Here is a 21,192-nt window from a genome sequence, read left to right as displayed (position 1 = left end):
TTGATATGCCCTAATCCAAAATATTGGTTAATTGTCATTAAATACAGCTGCCCTTGAACAACACATGTTTGAAACACATGGGTCCACTTAATACATAATTTTTTTCACTACTGTATAGTACTATAAATGTATTTTCTCTACCTTATAATTTTCTTAATAACATTTTCTCTAACTTACCTTATTGTAAGAATATAGTATATAATACATATAACATACAAAATATGTGTTAGTCAACTGCATATGTTGTCAGTAAGACTTCCAGTCAACAGTAGACTATTAGAGTTAAGTTGGGGGGCGAGGGGGAGTCAAAAATTATACATGAATTTTCAACTGCACAGGGTTGGTGGGGGGGAGGTCAGTGCCCCAACACCCATGCTGTTCAAGGGCTAACTGTAGTTTGATTTAGCCAAACTTGTGTAATTGACCAGTTCAAATAATACTAAAACCTCAGCTTCTAATGTATCAAAATATACTCCAGCTGCAATAACTTTAGCTTTTTGTTTGCTTGCTTAAATACTTGTGTTTTAAAAGTTATTTTTTAATTTTTTAAATGTTTATTTATTTTTGAGAGAGAGAACGCACACACAAGTCGGGAAGGGACAGAGAGAGGGGGAGACACAGAATCTGAAACAGGCTCCAGGCTCTGAGCTGTCAGCACAGAGCACGATGTGGGGCTTGAACCCACAAACCATGAGATCATGACCTGAGCCCAAGTCAGACGCTTAACTGACTGAGCCACCCAGGCACCCCAAGTTTTTTTTTAAGTAATCTCTACACCCAACATGGGGCTCAAATCACAACCTGTAAGATCAAGGATCACATGCTCTGCCAACTGAGCCAGCCAGGTGCCCCTAAATACTTTAGTTTTTAAAGTTCAATCTTTTCAAATATTATACCTAAAACCCATAACACTCACCCCCCCTACCCAACTATCAAGTCTGTTTATTCTGCCTCCTGAATTTGCCTACAACTCTCCATACCTATTGCCAATGTCCCAGCATAAGGCACTATTTGTCAATTCTCTTCTGTGTAGCTGCAACAACATTCTATTTCCCCAATTCTAATGTTGCCTTTCTGTAGTCCACCATCCATACTATATCAAAGTGGCCTTTCTTCAGAACATATCTCAGTATTTGACGTAACAGGTCAGTCCCTCTTTCACTTAACTTCCAGGATATCATATTCTCCAGTTTTTTCTCTTACTACATTGGCTGCTCTTCCTCAGGCTCCTTTGCTCATCTGTCCACCTCTTCCCAAATCTTAAATGTCAAAGTGCCATAGGGGTCTTCTCTCTTCTGTACGTGTGTATGTATGTGTATATGTGTGTGTGTGTGTGTGTGTGTATTTATATTTTTTTCTAAGGATCTCATCGAGTTTTATTATAACTTCAATTACCATCTATGTGCTAATTAACACCAAATTTACAGCCTGAGCACTGATTCTCTCCCATGGGCCAAAATACCTACTTGTCATCGCCACTTGGATACCTAAGAGGAATCTCAAATTTAAACAGAATTTTTAAAAATACTCTGGGTTTTATACTACTCCCTTCCAAAAAACGTCTGCTTTTCCTTCAATCTTTCCCATCTCAGAAGTAGCTTCAGCACTCACTCAGTTCACAGGTCAAGGATCTAACAGTCATCCTCTCTTTCTCTTACAATCCACATTCAAATTCTTCAGCAAATCCTATTGACTGTATCTGCCAAATATATTCTAAATTCAACTATTCTCACCACTTCAACAGCTAATACTCTGGTCCAAGTCATCATTATTTTCTTCCTAGATGGTGGCAACAAGCCTCCTAACTGAACTTCCTGCTTCTAACCTCACCCCTTTATACTCTATCCTCTATGAGAAGCCAGAGTGATCTTTTCAAAACTTAAGTCATATTGCTCCCCTCAAAACTTTGCAATTGCTTTCATTCACATTTAAAAGATAATCCAGGGGCGCCTGGGTGGCGCAGTTGGTTAAGCGTCCGACTTCAGCCAGGTCACGATCTCGCGGTCCGTGAGTTCGAGCCCCGCGTCGGGCTCTGGGCTGATGGCTCAGAGCCTGGAGCCTGTTTCCGATTCTGTGTCTCCCTCTCTCTCTGCCCCTCCCCCGTTCATGCTCTGTCTCTCTCTGTCCCAAAAATAAATAAACGTTGAAAAAAAAAATTTAAAAAAAAAAAATAATAAAATAAAAGATAATCCAACTTCTTATTATGGCTTACAGGGTCCTATTAAGCAAGGACTCGGGCTGTACCTATCTCTCTGACCTCATTCCATACCTGTCTTCTCATTCATAAACTTCTTGTAATTCCTCCAACATATGAAGCTCATTCCAACCCAGATACTTTTCACAATCTGTTTTCTCTTCCTGGAAGTCTTTCCACAGATCTTCATAGGACTCACTTTCTTACTTCATTCAGGTCTCTGCTCAAATGTCTACTCAGAGAAATCTTCTTGGATGATCTCCTCAGGGTGAACTTCCCTGATCACTCCACCTAAAATTACTTTCTCTCTTTCATTTTCTATCTCCTTACCTTACTTTGTTTCTTCTATAGCATTTATCAAGATGATTCTGAAATTATACTGTATATTTGTTTGTCCATCTGTTGCCTGCAACAGAATGCAAATTCCAGGAGGCAGGAACTTTGCCATGTTACCTCTGTATCCCCAGGCTTAGAATAGCATCTGACATGCTCTATGTAATTAATGAATATAATGTTATTCCTCTGCTAGGAAAAAACCCTCAATGGTTTCCCATTGGCTTTCAGATAAACTCCAATCTGTTTAACATAAATTATAAAACCCACTATGATACAGTTCCTGTCTCAACTGGAACCACTCTCTCAATGCTGAACCTGGAATGCTCTTCCATATCCTCTCTCTCTCTCACATCCAGCTAACCTCTAATCATTGTTTAAGTCTCATCTTAAATGAGACTTATTATCACTTAAGAGATGCTGTCCCTGAATCACCCAACTAGGTGAACCATGCTTAATCCCTGCCGTGTGCTCTTATACTATCCTGTTTTTTCCCTATCAGGAAGTATTAGCTTTGTAATTACTCAATAGTTATATGCCCTGTCAAAATAAAGTATTCCTTGAGAGCATGTCTGAATTGTATATCATTATATTTCTAATATCGAACAGAATATCTGGCACATATGGGATGCTCAAGTATTTATGGAATGCCAGAATGAATCATTAAAATGTACACTCACACAAAAAGGTGAAATAGATGCTTAGACCACCTTTAGAATACTGAGTAAGCATGGTAATTAAGTACTTTTAGTAAAAATAAATAATGAGGCAGGGCACTTGGGTGGCTCAGTCACTTGAGTATTTTAACTCTTGATTTCGGCTCAGGTCTCAATCCCACGGTTGTGGGATCAAGCCCCACATCAGGCTCTGTGCTGAGCATAGAATCTGCTTAAGATCCTCTGTCTCTCCCTCTGCCTTCTCCCCCGCTCATGTGCTCATTCTCTCATTCATAAATAAATAAAGGCAAAAAAACTTGTAATGGAAAATGAACCATGTAATATGTGCAGAAGAGAATAAGCCACCTTTATTGAAGTTAATTAAAAATGACTTCATAGAAGACAGACATAGGAACAACTACTTTGTATTTGTATCTTCATTATAGACATCGTAAAAATATATGTGTTTGAGCAAAATAAGTTATTTTACATTTATGACATGTAAAGATGAGTTTGAGGGACACTGTCATGAAGATTTAATTTTGAAGACTTATCTCTGAAAGGGCAAGATAAAGTTGGTTTCAAGGATGGTGTAAAAACTAGAGACTGAAACCAATTGCCACTGCCAGGGTAAATATCATTGTTAGAGTGACACTGAAAAATGCAAGCAAACAAGAATAAGCATATAAATTCTCCTACTTCCTGACTTCCAGTCTCCTTCTAGCACTTTGCACTAGAAGAAGAGAGCAGCTGGCAAAAAAGAAAAAAAAAAAAAAGTAGTTTGCAGAGTCCCATCCCCAAGATCACAGTGTATATAAAAAGGTAGGTTTGGAGCTTGAGAAACAATAGTTGACCAACCAGCACACCAAGCTTAGTGTCAAAGATTACCAAAAGCCCAAAGAAGTCCTCTGACATTAAAGCCAATCACTCCATCAGAGGAAGGCTGTTAAGGTGTTTCAAGAAAAGAAACTAATATAACATTATATGTCAACTAGATTTCAATAATAAAAATAAAATGAATACATACTGGGGTACCGGGTAGCTCAGTTGGTTGCATGTCTGGCTCTTGATTTCGGCTCAGGTCATGATCCCAGGGCATGGGATTGAGACCTGCATCAGGCTCTGCACTGAGCATGGAGCTTGCTTAAGATTCATTCTCTCTCTCTCTCTCTCTCTCTCTCTCTCCTCTCTCTCTCTCTCTCTCTCTCCCCCCTCCTGCTTCCCTTCTCCCCCACTTGCTCGCTCTAAAAAAAAAAAAAAAGAACACCTATTAATGAACAAAAAGAGTCAATCAAAAAAATAATAGAAATCTATAGAAATATTTTAAAAGAATTCTTTTGCTCAAAGACCTTCAATGGGATATGTATATTTGTTATCCATTTCTTACCAATGACACTGTCAATAATGCTGTGACCATGCTAAAGGGCAGAGAAAACAATATAACATATATAGAAATCAAGTCTTGAAAATTTCTGGGATTCTTTGATATGAGGCAAGTAATTCCTGTCAAAGAAATTATGAGTTGAAATGATGTGCTTTGCAACTACTATAAACACCTTTGTAAATCAAGGTGTTTAACAATTCTTACCATCAAAACCAAAGATTGATGCAAAGAAGATATACAAATGACCAATAAGCACATGAAAAGATGCTCAACATCATGAGTCACTAGGGAAATCCAAATGAAAACCACAAGGAGGTACCAATTTACATTCACTAGGATAGCTATAATTTTAAAAAATGGAGATAACAAGTGAGGTTGTAGGGAAATTGGAGCCCTTATAAACTGCTAGTAGGAATGTAAAATAGTCGAACGGCTGTGGAAAACAGTTTGGCAGTTTCTCTAAAAGTTACATGTAGGATTACTACGTGACCCATGTGATGTTGTGATATAAGGAATACATATTTGGTCCTCATCCCCAGTGCCTGGCACAGAGGTCCTAGCACTCTTGGAATTTCCTGAGTGACAGGAGTGAGGAGAGTCTTTTGTTATTCATAATAAGCCCCTTTCATCTATATCTGAATTTGTGCTAATGAGGTAGCTCTTGGAGGATGGGGATCTCTTGCCACAGGAACCAACCATGTGATTAGAAGATTGGAACTTTCAGCTCCACCCCCAACTTCTGAGACTAGAAGGGCTGAAGACTTACTTCAATCACCAGTGGCCAATGTCTTAATCAATCATGTCTACATAATTGAACCTCCATAAAAAACCTTAACTGAAGGGGTTCAGAGAGCTTCTGGGTTGGTAAACACATTGAGGTGCTGGGAGAGTGGCATGCTCAGAAAGGCCATGGAAGCTCCACGCCCCTTCCCACAGACTTTGCCCTATGCTTCTCCATTTGGCTGTTCCTGAGTTGTATCCTTTATAATAAATGAGTACCAGTAAGTAAAGCACTTTCCTGAGTTCCGTGAGCTGTTCCAGCAAATTAACAAACCCAAGAGGGGTTTGTGAGAATCCGCAATTTATAGCCATTTGGTCAGAAGTTCAAGTGACAACCTAGGATTTGGAATTAATATCTGAAGTGGGGGAGCAGTCTCATGGGACTGAACCCTTAACTGTGGAATCTATGTCAACTCCAGGTAGTTAGGGTCAGAACTGAATTAAACTGTAAGAGATCCAGTTGGTGTCCACAGAGAATAAGAAAATTGCTTGTGGTGAAGAATCCACACATTTGGTGTCAGGGGTAGTATAAAAGTGTTAAGTGTAAAAGGAAATGATAGTTTTCTTCTTTTACCCAGCAATTCCACGTCTAGATATATACTCTTAAAAAAGTGAAAACAGGGACACCTGACTGGCTCAGTCAGTGGAGCATGCGATCTTGATCTCGGGGTTGTCAGTTCAAGCCCCACATTGGGCACAGAGCTTACTTAAAAAAAAAAAAAGTGAAAACAGCACTCAAACAAATGCATGTACACACAAGTTCATAGCACCAATATTCACAATAAGCAAAAGGTGTAACTATCCCAAAAGTCTGTCATGGATAAACAAATTATAATGTATATACACAATGAAATAGTATCCAGGAATAAAAAGGAATGTGGTACTGATAAATACTACAAAGTAGATGAATCTCAAACACATTACGCTAAGTGAAAGAAACCACACACAAAAGATCACATATTGTATGATTCTAGCTATGTGAAATTTACATAATAGGTAAATCCACCATCAGGATGCACATTGGTGGCTGGCAGGGGGTAAGGGGAGGGAGATATGGGGAACAACTGCTTACGAAGTATGGAGTTTCCTTTTGGGGTGATGAAAATGTTTTGGAAAAACTAAAGACAGGTGGTGGATGCACAATATTTCAAATGTACTAAATCCCACTGAATGGTTTACTTTAAAATGGTTACTTCTATTTAACGTCAATTTCACCTCCTTTAAGTGTAAAATTTTTGAAATAATTTTTTTAAACTCTAAGGTTGAAATCAGATGCAGTATCTTTATTTTTATTCATTCATTCATTCACTCATTTATTCAGTAAGCTCCATGCCCAATGTGGGGCTTGAACTCACAACCCTGTGATCCAGAGTCACATGCCCTACCAACTGAGCCAGCCAGGCACCGCTCTAAAGCTGAAACCAAATTAATGTCAAAGAACTTACAAGATGTCACTTCAAGGAGTACTCCACAAAATAGATTTAATGGTCTATTCAGACTTAATTCTTTTATTTGCCAAATTTGGTTTTACTTTAATTTTCTAAGGAAGTAACCACTAAGTTTCTAGTTTTTACATTAAAATGATATTACCATAATGCTTTACACACAATTGTTTCATTTTTGTCTGAGATAGTCTCTCCATACGTTTTCTACCCAACACTCTAAATATCTGAACAACACTACACAATGCATAAAGTGGCTCACTCTAGCAGTGAATTTTCAAAGAGCTAGTCATACTTCAAGGAATATGAGAATACTTCAAAGAAAATAAGAGAACATATATAAACTTCAAAATATTTCAAATCATTCTGATCCCTCTCTCCCTGTGCTCATCTCACCTTGCCCCACCTCTGCTATCAATCTTGAGAACCACTCACTGGTCTACAAATTATATTTATTCCAATGCAAAACACTAAAGTGGAAACAAATGTGTTGACGTACTATTTTGGGGTGAAGGTACAGGAAGGGAAGTGATCAATAGCCTTCATTAGCCTCTCAAAAGAGAAATATGACCCGTCTCCACCAAAGGTGAAAATCCCTGCTACATTCAGCAAGGATCATCCATATATAGTACAGTTCTCCAGGCTGACAATTTAACAATCCACAGCAGAGAACAACTATCACTCACTTCAGCTGGGAAGACAAGAGAAACAATATATCTGGGTAATACAGGCCTATGTTCTGTCTCTAGAAAAAGAAAATTAAGAACAATTTTAATTTACCAAAATATCCACAAAAAATTAAATTGTTCCAAATGTACCAAAAAGGACATTTTAGGATACCTGGTTGAATTTAATAAGATATGGTGCTTGGAGTGGCTAGTAACACTATCAAAAGGAATTCCTTGATTACACATTTTGATATATTCTTAAAACACATATATTCACATAATCCATCTTTCAAAGAACTGGATCTGATCCAAGAGTTTCCAAATGAAAAGCAGCTAAAATGGAATCTGCACATCCCAGCCAACTTCTGGAAATGCCATAAGAATATAAAAATAGCTCTTACTAACTGCTTACTAATTTCAAATTGGGTTTTGAGACTACATCTCACAAATCATGACTGAGAATGACTGATTCAGAGTTGGAAAAGTATATTTACTATTACAGATGGAAAAAGTTCAGTAGTGCTGAAATCATGTTAAAAGGAGATGACAAAATTTTTCCTGATATATAACGAAATGATTAATTAATATAATTGGGATGATATTTTTGGATTCTCCCTTATTGGCAAATTTCTCTCCCTATACCTGCCATTGTAGCTCCAGTCAAGGGGGTAGGACACATACTACACTTCAGAAAAGAAACAGCAATGAAATAAAGGACCTTCCAAATGTTAGGAGGAAAGAGAAAGCCCACCCCTTCTATGCCTAGTATGTAAACAAGGGAAAAATCGAATATAGCACAAGGCTTTTGCCTAGCTCCCCACATGAAGCCCTGAGAAAAGACCATCATGCAGGATGCTCCTGGGGCAATATGGTCTGGAAGGAGGAACAACAGAATCTTAGCAGAGGAAAGAAGCAAATAAATGAGCTTGAGGCAACACTCCTGACTTCTATGACCTACATATATAAAGAGGATCCAGAAGCTTCATAAGCTCTGGAAGTATCAATCCCAAAGGATCTAAGCAATCAAGTAAGTCCAAGACAAGATTAGAGAAGCAACCCACAATGGATACCAATGAAGACCAATGACCAGTACAGAATTTCAAGATACTCTCTACCACCTTCACAAAATCACCTGAACCCACCCCCATAGCACTTAAACAGCATCTTGATGTACAGCAGGGGCAAGCAGTGGGAATAATCTGAAAGACTGAGCAAATACCTAAGAGAAGCTGAATTAGCTAATGAAAGTGACGTTAGTGAGCAAGTTCAAGCTGTGTAACGCTGTGTTCCCTTGCCTAACACTACCCAACTGGGTGAGAGGCTTGTAAGGAAGATTAGGATCATTACAAAAAATAAAGAAGCTATATTTTCTTTGAATAAGATGCAAAATTTTCAAACTTGCTAACAATGTTTAGTAATTTTTATTTCATTTTCCTTTTTTCATTTCCTTTTCTTTTGTTTTCATTTTGTAAAAACAAATCAAAATTCATAATTACTATCATAAACATCCTCAGGTAAGACACTACTCCATGAAACAAGACAAGGTAGTTAAAAAGAAAAAAGCAAAGGAAAAGTTCTTAGAAATTAGAAATAAGACAACAGAAACAAAAATCTCAGCATAGGAATTAAAAGATAAAACAGAAAATATCCTACAAAGCAGAACAAAAAGACAAAAATCACAGAAAAGACAGTAAAACTAGAGAGTCTAGGAATTACAATATCTGTAAAAGAGAAGTGCCAGAAAGAAAATGTAACAAGATGTTAAAGGTGTAAATCAATAATAAAGAAAACAGAATTGATGACATAAATTTCCAAATTAAAAGAGATTATCAAATTATACAGACCCAAACTAGTATTCTTCAAATAAAAAATATCACCAAAAAATTTCATAATATGGGGACCCCTGCGTGGCTCAGTTGGTTAGGCAGCTGACTCTTGTTTTCGGCTCAGGTCATGATGCCAGGGTTGTGGGATCAAGCCCCATGTCAGGCTCCATGCTGAGTTGAGAGCCTGCTTAAGATTCTCTCTGCCTCTCTGTCCCTCTCCCTCATTCACATGCACTCTCTCTCTCTCTCAAATTAAAAAAAAAAAGAAATTTCATAATACTATGATTAAAAAGAAAATGCTTTAAAACTTCCATATGGAATAAACAGGTTTGACACAAAGCAGGATTCAGAAGGTCTTCAGATTGAGAAAGTCTGGTGGAACGGCAACCCAGGCAAACGACAAGCAAAACCTGAGGAAAAATAACTTCTAACCTAGAATTCTATAAGCAGTCAAAATATCAAGTGTAAGTCAAAAGAAACAGGTATTCTTCAAACCTGCAATGTCTCAGCCAACCTACCTCCCATCCGCTCATTCTCAGGAAGCTACTGACCAAAGTATACCACCAAAAGGAGGGAATGAATGACAAGTGAAGAAGATATGGAATCAATTCCATATTTAACTCAAGCAAAGGGAATTTTCAGGCGGATGGAGAAGGGAGATCCAAAAATGACAACTGCACATTCGGGGAAAGAGCAACCGGTCCTAACCGAAACCAGTCAGCAGAGCCATCCTCCAGAAGAGGAAGTTGATGGAACACTCAGTGTGTCTAAATGCAATGAGAAGACATTTAGAGAATTAGGGGGTAGTTTGGTAATGGATAAGTAATACATACATAGAAAAACTGGGGGACAATTATCAATGACTCAAGAGAAAGTTTTCTAAGGAAAAGTAATCACAGCATGCCAAATAATTCAGCTGTGAATTACCTGTTCAGAGTAATACCAATACAAATAATCAATTCTAATCCACACAAATTTTGGATATAATTACACTGGGAGAATGAGAGTATAGGAAGTGTGTATATAAGTGAGAGAGGGGGAAAAAGAGTCGAATCCTCATCTTTCATGTGGGACAATAGATAATACTTTAAAATTAAGAATTCACAGCAAAAGTGGTGATGGCTGTGTGGCAATGAGAATGTACTTAATGCCACTAAATTGTACACTTAAAAATGGTTAAAATAGTAAATTTTATGTTATATATATTAACTGCAACCAAAAAGAAAAGAAAAGGTAGGGGCTCTGGGTGGCTCAGTCGGTTAAGCGTCAGACTCTTGGAGCCCCATGTAGGGCTCCACAGTGGGTGTAGAGCCTGCTTGAGATTCTCTCTCTCCCTCTCACTCTGCCCCTCCCCTACATGTACACTCTCCTCCTCTTTAAAAAACAAAAGGTAAAAGCAAAAGCATACAGGAGGTAAATGACGAAACAAACTGCTAAGAGTTGAACTTTGTTGCCTTTAAAGAGAAGGAAGCTAGATGGTTGAGGGAGGGTAAGGAGCGGCAAGATATTGCAGGGGAGCGTAGGAGTTCCTCAGGCCTTTAAAAGAGTTATATGGGGGCATCTGAGTCGCTCAGTGAGTGAAGCGTCAGACTCTAGATTTCAGCTCAGGTCATGATCTCATGGTTCATGAATTTGAGCCCCACGTGGGGTTCTGTACTGACAGCATGGAGCCTGCTTACGATTCTCTCTCTCCCTCTCACTCTGCCCCTCTCCTGCTCGCACACTCTTTCTCTCTCTCTCAAAGATAAATAAACTTTAAAAACTAAGTAAAATAAATAAAAAAGATATATAACTTTGATAAAAATTAAAATTAAATTTAAAAAACTAATCAGGAAATTTTAAAGCTGGCCCTTTTTTTCCTGTCTATATAGGTAAGATTTAGACTACTCTTAATTTGATCTTTCAAGTACAACATACATGGGGCGCCTGGGTGGTGTCCAATGTCATCGCAGAGCCTGTTTGGGATTCTCTCAACTTTTCACTCTGCCCCTCACCTGCTCACGCTTACTCACTCACTCTTTCTGAAAATAACAAACTTGAAAATAAAATAAAGTTCAACATACAAAATTATGATATGCATGAACATTTGAGGAAAGCGCATGTCCTGAATAGGTCTATGCTCATAAAAATATGTTTATGCCTATTACCCAAAGCAAAGTGTATGAGGCTACATGCAATTTTGGACATTAGCCAGATTAAGCAAAATAAAACTATGCAGAGTAAATCTCTGGCACCACCTCTTCTACCTGACTCAAATTTCTGTATCATAACTAGAGCCCTGCATATCCGTTCTAATTGAAGGAAATAATCTGGATAAATGAATTTAACATGAAACTATGCAAATTCTCTATTACATTCCCTTAGCAATTTAGATACCACGAATCCAGAATCTACAATAATTCAGAAAAGATACATTCTTTTTAAGAACATGTTTAGAAATTAGAGATTAATTTACTATGCTTTCAAATCAAGAATCAGCCATAAGTTTTAGTTATTTAAGTAGTTAAAAGTACATTACAACTTATCCAATTGGCAAACAATATAAACTGTGTTAGCCAAGTATTGGCAAGAATATGGAGCAATAAGAACTCTCAAATTTATCCTGCTGGTGGCAGGGTACATTGGAACAAAACTTTGAACACCAATTTTGCATTATGTATTAAAGGTGAAAATATGTATGCTCTGCAACCCAGCAATTTAACTGTAAGAGGAACTCTCTTACAAAGAATTGTTCATAGCAATATTCAGAATGTTCATAACAGGGAAAACTTGGAAATACGAATAGTGAAATACATAAATAAATTGTAGTGTGTTTATGCCAATGGAATTCTATAAAGAGGTAAAAATGAACAAGCATTGACTATATTCATCAAAATTGATGAATATGAAAACATGGCAATGACCTAAAGAAATAGGTCACAGAAGAATACTTAAAAGATCATTCTATTTATAAAAAATTTCAAGAACAAAAAACTCTAGGTATTGTGTTAAGAGAATGATTTATCATAAAAACCAGAACACTGTTTACCATATTGGGAGAGTGAGATACGCAGGAAGCAGCATGTAAGGTAAGGCAGTATGTAAGGTACTGGTAGTGTTCGTTTGTGTTTTTTTTTTAATGTTTATTTATTTTTGAGAGAGAGACAGAGCATGAGCATGAGCAGGGGAGGAACAGAGAGAGAGGGAAACACAGAATCTGAAGCAGCTCCAAGCTCTGAGCCACGAGCACAGAGCCCAATGCACGGCTCGAACTTGGCAAACCGCAAGATCACGACCCAAGCTGAAGCCAGATGCCCAACCCACTGAGCCACCCAGGCGCCCCAGTTACTGGTAATGTTCTATTTCTTTTTGGAGGTAGTTATAGCACTGTTCACACTATAATTATTTTTAAAGGTACACATACACATTTTATGTATAGTTATGTAATATTTCACAAAAAGTAAAGAAAAATTAATCCTATAAAAAAAAGAGGAACATTAAAAATTGAGAAAAATGCATTGCATTAATGTGAGCCTATTGTGAGTAACTTTTTCATTAATTATTTCACATATTAGCATTTAAATACAGTGTAGTTCATAATATTAACTGTACCTAAAAGTATTAAAATTTTACTTTATTGCTTGTTTCTTTTTAACTTTAATTAAATACTTGACTCAGTTCAGCAACTACTGAGAACTTATTATGCACCAGGCATGGATTAAGCACTGGGGATACCATGACAAAGAAGTCATAGCCCACAGCCCTGCCCTCGAATGGCCTGAGGACAAAGACATACAAACAGAAAAATATTTTAATTAATATCTATTTTATCCTGATTATTAAAGCAATATTTTTTCAGTATTTAAACCTTATAATCTCAAAGTAAAAATGAGGTAACAAAATACTTCTATTATTCCCACTACAAAAATATAACCACTTTGAACATCTTGTACCAGTAATTGTCACTGAATCCTCATCACCATAAATCCTATCACCCGTGCCAATGCCTGGGCATGAAACCCAATTCAAGGCTATGAGAAAGAAAGGGAAGTCAGCTGGGAACTTCTGGGAAAGATGTGCACACTCCTAAAGGAGAAACAGGAAGAGAGAGCTCTTCTTCACTCTCTGGAGGTTCTCATATCTGGGAACTGTTGTGGCCAATTGGCTACCAGCCTGATGACAGGCCAACATAGCACATTGCCTCAAATAGATAAACTGAAATTTATATGACCATCTATCTAATATAGGGCTTTCGGGTTGTCTTCAGTTTTTCATTATTTTTTTGAATTATCTTTGTATTTCATGTTATTTCTTTAAAATATATATCTAGGCAAACAGATAATTTCAATGTACTGTATGACAAAAAGCAATAAGGCTACACATAGGGTAATAAGAAAACACAGGGAATAGATACTCTGTCCAGCCTGTAGGTAGTTTTTGACTTAATACTCCTACTCCACCAAATAATAGGTAATTATATAGGTTGGGAGGGTAAGTGTACCTTCCTAATTTTCTCATTACACTGCTATGTCTTTTAATGTGATTCTTCTCCAAATCTTGTTAAAGGACCATGCCATCTTTTTTATTTTTTTCCTCAGTGAAATGTTTCTACTTTTTCCACCAGCTTTATTGAGATATAGTTGACATATAACATTATATAGGTTTAAGGTATATAATGACTTGAGATATGTATATATTGCAAAATGATTATCACAATAAGTTAATACCCATCACCTCACAGTTAACATTGCTTTTTCTCGTAAATAGAACTTTAAAGATCTACTTTCTTGGCAACCTTCAAATATACCATACAGCAGTCACCATGCTGTGCATTAAATTTCCAGAACTTAGTTCTTATAACTGGAAGTTTGTACCTTTTGGCCACCTTCATTCATTTCCCTGTCCCTCACCCCCACCGAATAACTACCAATATGTTCTTTAACAAACTGTGGCCATCTTGCACCACAAAGCCATATCATCGGTTTCACTTTCCACTATTTCAGTTGTCCGCAGTCAACTGCGGTCCAGAAGCAAATAATATTCCTTCCAACACATCATCAGAAGGTCCACAGCAGCCTAATGATAAGTCACAATGCCTACATCATTCACCTCGTTTCATCTCATCACGTAGGCATTTATCATCTCATATCATCACAAAAAAAAAAAGAGTACACTAAGATATTTTGAGAGAGACCACATTCATAAGACTTTTATTGCAGTATATTATTATAATTGTTCTATTTTATTATTAGTTATTGGTAATCTCTTACTGCACCAATTTTATAAGTTAAACTTTATCATAGGTATGTATGTATGTACAGGAAAAAAATATGTATAAAGTTTGTTACTATCCACAGTTTTAGGCATCTACTGGGAGTCTTGGAATGTATCCCTGTGGATAAAGGGAGACTACTCTATCTCTTTACCTCTCTACAGAGATTCCCTTTATGACATGTTCAATTTATTCAGGAGTCCCTTGAATTCACCCATCTCCTTAGAACTAATGCCATTTTTACACAAATTTCAAACATGGCTATGTTTAACTAAGCATTTACTAAAAAAATATTTACCAAACACCAGTAATGCTAAACACTATATAAGATGTAGAATAAAATATTCTTCACACTGAATATAGAATCAAAATTATTTTTACCTGCTTTTCTTTGATAAATCTGGTATTAATTCCTAAAGTAATCTATAAAATATGATATTTTGGGAGAAAAGAACTGGCTCGTTGAGTTTTACAAAGGCTGTCTCAGGAAGCTAAAATCCCAGGGGTTTCAAACTATAGTTGACTCCTGAACAACATGGTTTTGAACTGCATGAGCCCACTTATACGCATATTTCTTCCAGTAAATATAATACAGTACTGTAAATACTTACATTTTCTTAGTAACATTTTCTTTTCTCTAGTTTACTTTATTGTAAGAATACAGTATATACTACAAATAGCAAACAAAATATATGTTAATTAACTGTTTATGTTATCAGTATAGCTTCCAGTCGGCAGTAGATTATTAGTAGTTAACTCTTTGGGGAGTGAAAAGTTATATGGAATTTTCAACTGCACTGAGGGCGGGTGGTCAGTGCCCCTAACCTCTGTGTTGTTCAAGGGTCAATTGTGTATCTTCTAGGACTAGTGAAAATTAGTATTTGTTTAGACCAAATATTCTCATACTATCATTGTTTGATTTTGCAATAGCGCTCTTCCTTAAAAATAATTTTTAAAAATATATTTATGTTAAATAAATAGTAAGTTTTACTTTTAATTGTTTTACATCATCCTTGAGATAACTGATATATCTTAGAATGTCACAAAATAGCAATCTGCTAGCAAATTAAGTAATATCAGGAAATTCCAAACAATAAATATGTAGTATGTTGTGATTTCATGGAGAAAGGTCTAAAAAAAGTATTTAAAGAAACTAATAATCATGAGTAATTATCAGACACATGCATACAATCTGAAATTTCAACAAGTGAGAGCAAGATACCACTAACAAACAGAATTCAGTGATTTTATCTATAGATATCACCACAAGAACATTTCTTCCTTTTGCCACATAGTTATTTTCCTATGTATCCATTTACCTGGCATGATCTTATTAGTAGATCATGTATCATAAACAACACACTGATGTATGTGGCATCTCAGGTACCTGAGATAAGGCCTAAAAGAGAGTCAAGTGTATTTGAAAGAATGTCTTATTCAGAATGTTTTGGCAAACACGATGTTTTTATCTCAAAATAATATCTGGTTCATTTTTTTTAAACAAAGCAATATTATTATTATTATTATTATTATTATTATTATTAGCAAATATTCATGCCTATAATTACCATCTATTTTTCTCAGCTAAGAATGGGTGATTGATGATCAAGCTCATCTAGTATTGAGACTTAGACTGTCTTAAAAATATTTGCTATAACATTAAGGAGTGATGGGGAGAAGAAGATCCCAGAAAACAAAGGGGAAAATGCTTCTTAGTGCCACCAAGAAGCTATGATAAAAAAGTTCCATGGTTAAACACCAAGCAGCCTTAAAAATACACACAGATTATGTCTCACAGAGGATAAATAAAATGAGCCAAATGATCCAAGATGTTGAAAATGCTCCATATTTCTTTCAGGGAATACCTGGTTGGTAACAACATTCTATAAAAACAGTCTAACAGTTGCAACTGTGTATTATTTAAGGAGGACTAAGGTGAGATGACATCTAATTATTTTTTAATATCAGAGTAGTAAATGTGCAAATGAGAAAAGGAGATTGAAATCCATGAAATGGTATATGTTGAATTTCAGGATAACCCATCATGACTAGAGAACTAGCAAATCCAAAAAAGTCCATTAAAGTTTTATGTCTAAGAAATTGGAATGCATCTTTTTTACAAATTAAAGACAGATTGTAAAGAGAGGGTTGGAGTTGGAAAGTTCCCTGCTCATCAAATTAAAAACAAGAGCTCTATTCATAAAAAAAAAAAAAAAAAAAAAAGAAAAAAAAATTTAAAAGAATACTTATGTGGTCAAGTCACATTCTTTGTTCTGAAGTTTTTATATGCAACTTGGGGTGAGCATTTTACTTGTGATTCATAAAGAATCAGTGTAAGTAAAGACAAGTTTAACAGGGGCTCCTAGAGCACATGAGTACATTCCAGGTGATACGTAAGTAGCCGTGTAAGATACCGTAAGAAAGGAGAAAACACACCCTAAATACCCAAAGGAAGGAGTGTGGTCACATGACCAACAGCTGGACTTGATTAAAAAGAAATACCAGGTTAGGCGCTATGGTAGTTCTTCCATAGTTACATGACAACACAAATGAGAAATGCTACATTTCTCACAGCCTGTTGCCTAGTGATCTCAATGCCTGCCCCTTCACCCACCCTCACAGTACAACCACTTCTCCCTTTCTTCCTCTGCAGCACTGCAGTATTCTCATCTTACAACATCATTTTTTAAAAGAACTTTATGAGGAAATGGAGCAAGTGTAAATAAAAAGTCAGCTTCACTTATAATCTGTGATTCGTTTTCACTTTCACAAGCACGACAAAATACAAATTGAAGTTTCCTCGTGAGTAAAAGATATGAATGTGGACAAACTACTTTAAGTAGATTACATTGTGCTGGGACAGTAGAATGCCTGCTTTCTGAGGACCCAATGTTCAAATGCAGGATAGGAAGCGGATGACAAATGTAACACATCTTTCTTTCTTAAAATTGGCTGTGCAGTAAGGCAGGAGGTTAATACACAATGTAGTACTATGGAAACAACATGGTTTTACTGAACTGTGAACTAAAGAGTTACATTAAATACCCACAATTCCTTGTAAAAATCTCTTTGTTTTTCTGCTTGTCAGCATCTGCATTTTACAGCTGCCTCCTTCAGTATGGACCCTGTCTTGTAGAAGTTTGGGAACTTAAAACATTAATATCCAGGAGCTTAAAAACATCACAGCACTAATAACTTACACAGATGGGAGTAAAACAGTCACAGCATTCTTAACTATAAGCTGAACAGAAAATAAATCTAAAGACTAGTGATGACGATTTACAGAATATAAGAGCAAAATTATCTCTTTCAGCTTGGCAAAAGCATTTATACTTGCAAAATTTTCCTATAAGCCAAAAAAGGAGACAGATTAATATCAGGTCTAAGGTAACATTTACCAAAAGGTTAAAATCCCAAGAAACTATTTCTCAATCAACTTATTATTTTCTTATAATAACAAAAGTATTTTTGAGATAAATGCTCAACCTGATGCAAAAAAGTATCATTTAATCAATGAGATTCTTTTTATTCCTCGTAGTTCAATATAATGACAGAAGTTATTGATATCAATATAATGACAGAAGCTCCTGCCCCTCCCGACACCATCATCACTCCTGCGGATCTTTTAAAGTAGTCCTCAGGGGCGCCTGCATGGTTCAGTCAGTTGGGCGTCTGACTTGATTTCGGCTCAGGTCATGATCTCACGGTTTGCTGGTTCAAGCTCTGCACTGGGCTCTGCATTGGTGGCACGGAGCCTGCTTGGGATTCTCTATCTCCTTCCCCCTCCTCCAGTCATGTACATACTCTCTCTGTTTCTATCTCTCTCAAAGTAAATGAATAAAAACATTCTTAAAAAAATAAAGTACTCCTCATTTCAAGGCAGCTCCAGCTTCTCCCTGAGAACCCTGACTCTCCAGGTTAACAATATGAACTCTCGAGCATCATCACCTCTTGGCCAACCTCACCAGGTCTGGTATAATGCCAATCTGTCTCCCTTTCTCAAAAAAAATTCTGAATTTAGATGAGCACTGTCCAAAAGAACTTTATGTGATAATAAGAATATTCTGTATCTGAGCTGCCTGTGGTAGCTATGAATCATATGTGGCTACTGAACACATGAAATGTGGCTAGTGTGACTGAGGAACTGACTTCTTATATTTTATTCAACTGCAACTAAATATAAATTTAAATAGCTGCATATGACTAGTAACCTACCAGAGACAGCACAAATCTAGAGCAAGAGTACTTCTTTTCCTACCGGAAATCATTTATTTTATCCTGTAGATGATGGGAGAGTTACTCAAAGGTTGGACTTAACGTTTTAGAAAGTGTTTTCTGGCTGCTTTTTGGGAGTATGATTTTAGAGGCTGGGAAGGGAAAGAAAATGCTGAAGGTCTGTAAAGTACTCATCGGATTTGGCAATTACAAGGTCTCTAGTAATCTCAGAATGAGAATTTAGAGTGGAGAAGTGGGGTTATAAACTTCAGTGGAAACAGAGATTGCAAATTCAGACCACTCTTTCAAGAAGTCTGGCTTCAAAGGAAGAAAGAGAGGAAGTAGGGAACAAACATCATGAAGAACCTCTCGTGTGCCAGAATTTTAAAGAAGGAGCTTCACATTGATTACTCCATTTCCTTTGCTTAATCTTCAAACCTGCAATAAACCTCCTCTTACAGAAATTGAGAAATGAAGCCTCAGAGGGGCTGACTTGCTCAGGGACACTCTGGTAGGTCTGGGATTATAAAACTAGAGTCTTTTTCAGGCCAAACTTCATTCTCTTGAAGGTCAAGCAGAAATGCAGGACGGATCTGTGGAAAGATTAAAGATAGGAAAGAGTGATAGAGTAATTAATGAGCAAGGCTCTGGAGAAGATAGGGAGAAATAGAGTCTAGACAAGAGATATTAACCTCGGATGAGAACAGGAAAATCCGTTCCTCTGAGATGGAAACATAGAAATCCAGTAAGTGTGAATGTGTACATGTTTATACTACAAGGGGTTTAGGGATGACAGGAAACAGCTGAAATTAAAACCTGATGATCTTTATTTTCCCTGTGAAGCAGAAGGCAAGCCCTTGCGTGAGAAGATGAGAGCAAAAGTTTAAAGAGGATGGTCTGACCTAGCCATGATGGAGAGAAAGGGAGGAATGGGCCTGCGACCCAAAAGAAAAAAAAAATTTAAGTTTTTAACGTTTATTTATTTTTTTACAGACAGACACAGAGCACAAGTGGAGAAGGGGCAGAGAAAGAAAGAGACAGAATCTGAAGCAGGCTCCAGGCTCTGAGCTGTCAGCACAGAGCCCAACGCGGGGCTTGAAACCACAAACTGAGAACATGACCTCAGTCAAAGTCAAATGCCCAGTCAACTGAGCTACCCAGGTGCCCCCCCAAAATTTTGTCTTAATGTTTATTTATTTTTGAGAGAGAGAGAGAGGGAGGGAAGGAGGGAGGGAGAGGGCGAGAGAGAGATGCGAGTGGAGGAGGGGCAGAGAGAGGGAGACAGAATTGGAAGCAGGTTTGGCACTATCAGTGCAGAGTCTGACATGGGGCTCAAACCTAGCAACCAACGGTGAGATCATGACCTGAGCCAAAATCAAGAGTCAGACACCTAACCAAGACACCCAGATGCCCCCAGACCTATTCAGATCTTGAATTGTGAACTGTAAAATGGTCTTCCTAAATTAAATAAACATTAATTATTTTTTTAATTTCTAAAGTATCAATGATTTTCCTTAAAGCAGAAAAAATATATACTTATAAAAACATGATGTTACTAAGAGCATAATATAAGTTAAAATATGTATAAAGCTATAAACTTCAGTAATGAAGCACTATGCTTTCTGGCATTAATAACTATAACCCATTTATCTTTATATATCATTTAAGCTTGGCTATGATAGAAACAAAGTTAAAATTTTTAAACATCATAAATAATTCCTGGCTTCCATTTAGGATGTATAATGCTTGAAACAGAGTTGCTCCCACTTGTCCAATAAGAAAAAAGTGGGTAATCTAAACAAATATAATTTTTCTGGAGACTATAACTTAGAGAGCTAAGGTTGTAGGACAACCAACTACCCTGAAATCTAAGGAAAGACAGATGACTCCAAAGAGAAAAAGGAGGCAAACACTTGCTTACTTGGGCACATACCAGGGTGCTCTACACCTGTAGAAAAAAATTCAGCTGAATTTTTTAACTGCTAAAAGCCAAATGTGGGCTAGCATGAGAGTGGAAAACCCCTGGGAGCCACAGGACAAGAGGAGCCTGCACCTACTCACAGATTCTTCTCTAGAGACCTTACCGGGTGCTGGGGAGAAAGTGTACGGGCAAAGTAAGAAACCAAAGAAGGCCTCCTTTGAGCTGCAGGCCCAGGAAAGGGAAGCAGCAGCTGTTCCAAGGAATGCCTCAAGCACCTTCTGAATCGTTCTACCCCACAGAACAAAAGCCAAAACCTGACTGGGAGAAGGAATCAGAAAAACACACAAGGCAGGGGAAGAGACAGGGAAATCTCCACCTCTGAGAGAACTGGAGTCAGGAACACAAATAGGACCCCAACCCAGCAACTGCCTAAGGCTGAGGCTGAACCAGGACAACAGAAAACACCCATCCCCCACCCCCAGTACCAGGTCAGGAGGCACTGAGTAACAAATAATAGCAGAT

At 37.2% G+C, this 21,192-nt stretch overlaps 1 protein-coding gene and 1 non-coding gene across 4 annotated transcripts in view; both read right to left on the bottom strand.

The window, feature by feature from the left end:
* TTC28 (tetratricopeptide repeat domain 28) overlaps positions 1-21,192 on the bottom strand; it is a 638,834-nt gene that overhangs the window by 540,263 nt on the left and 77,379 nt on the right. The window lies entirely within an intron of this gene.
* TRNAQ-CUG lies at positions 6,678-6,750 on the bottom strand. The gene has a single exon. It is a non-coding gene; the product is annotated as a tRNA-Gln (tRNA).

The sequence above is a fragment of the Leopardus geoffroyi genome, chromosome D3 (assembly GCF_018350155.1).
Source record: "Leopardus geoffroyi isolate Oge1 chromosome D3, O.geoffroyi_Oge1_pat1.0, whole genome shotgun sequence".
Lineage (NCBI taxonomy): Eukaryota > Metazoa > Chordata > Mammalia > Carnivora > Felidae > Leopardus > Leopardus geoffroyi.
Note: the sequence above shows the minus strand (reverse complement) of the source record. Positions and strands in the feature narration are given on the sequence as shown.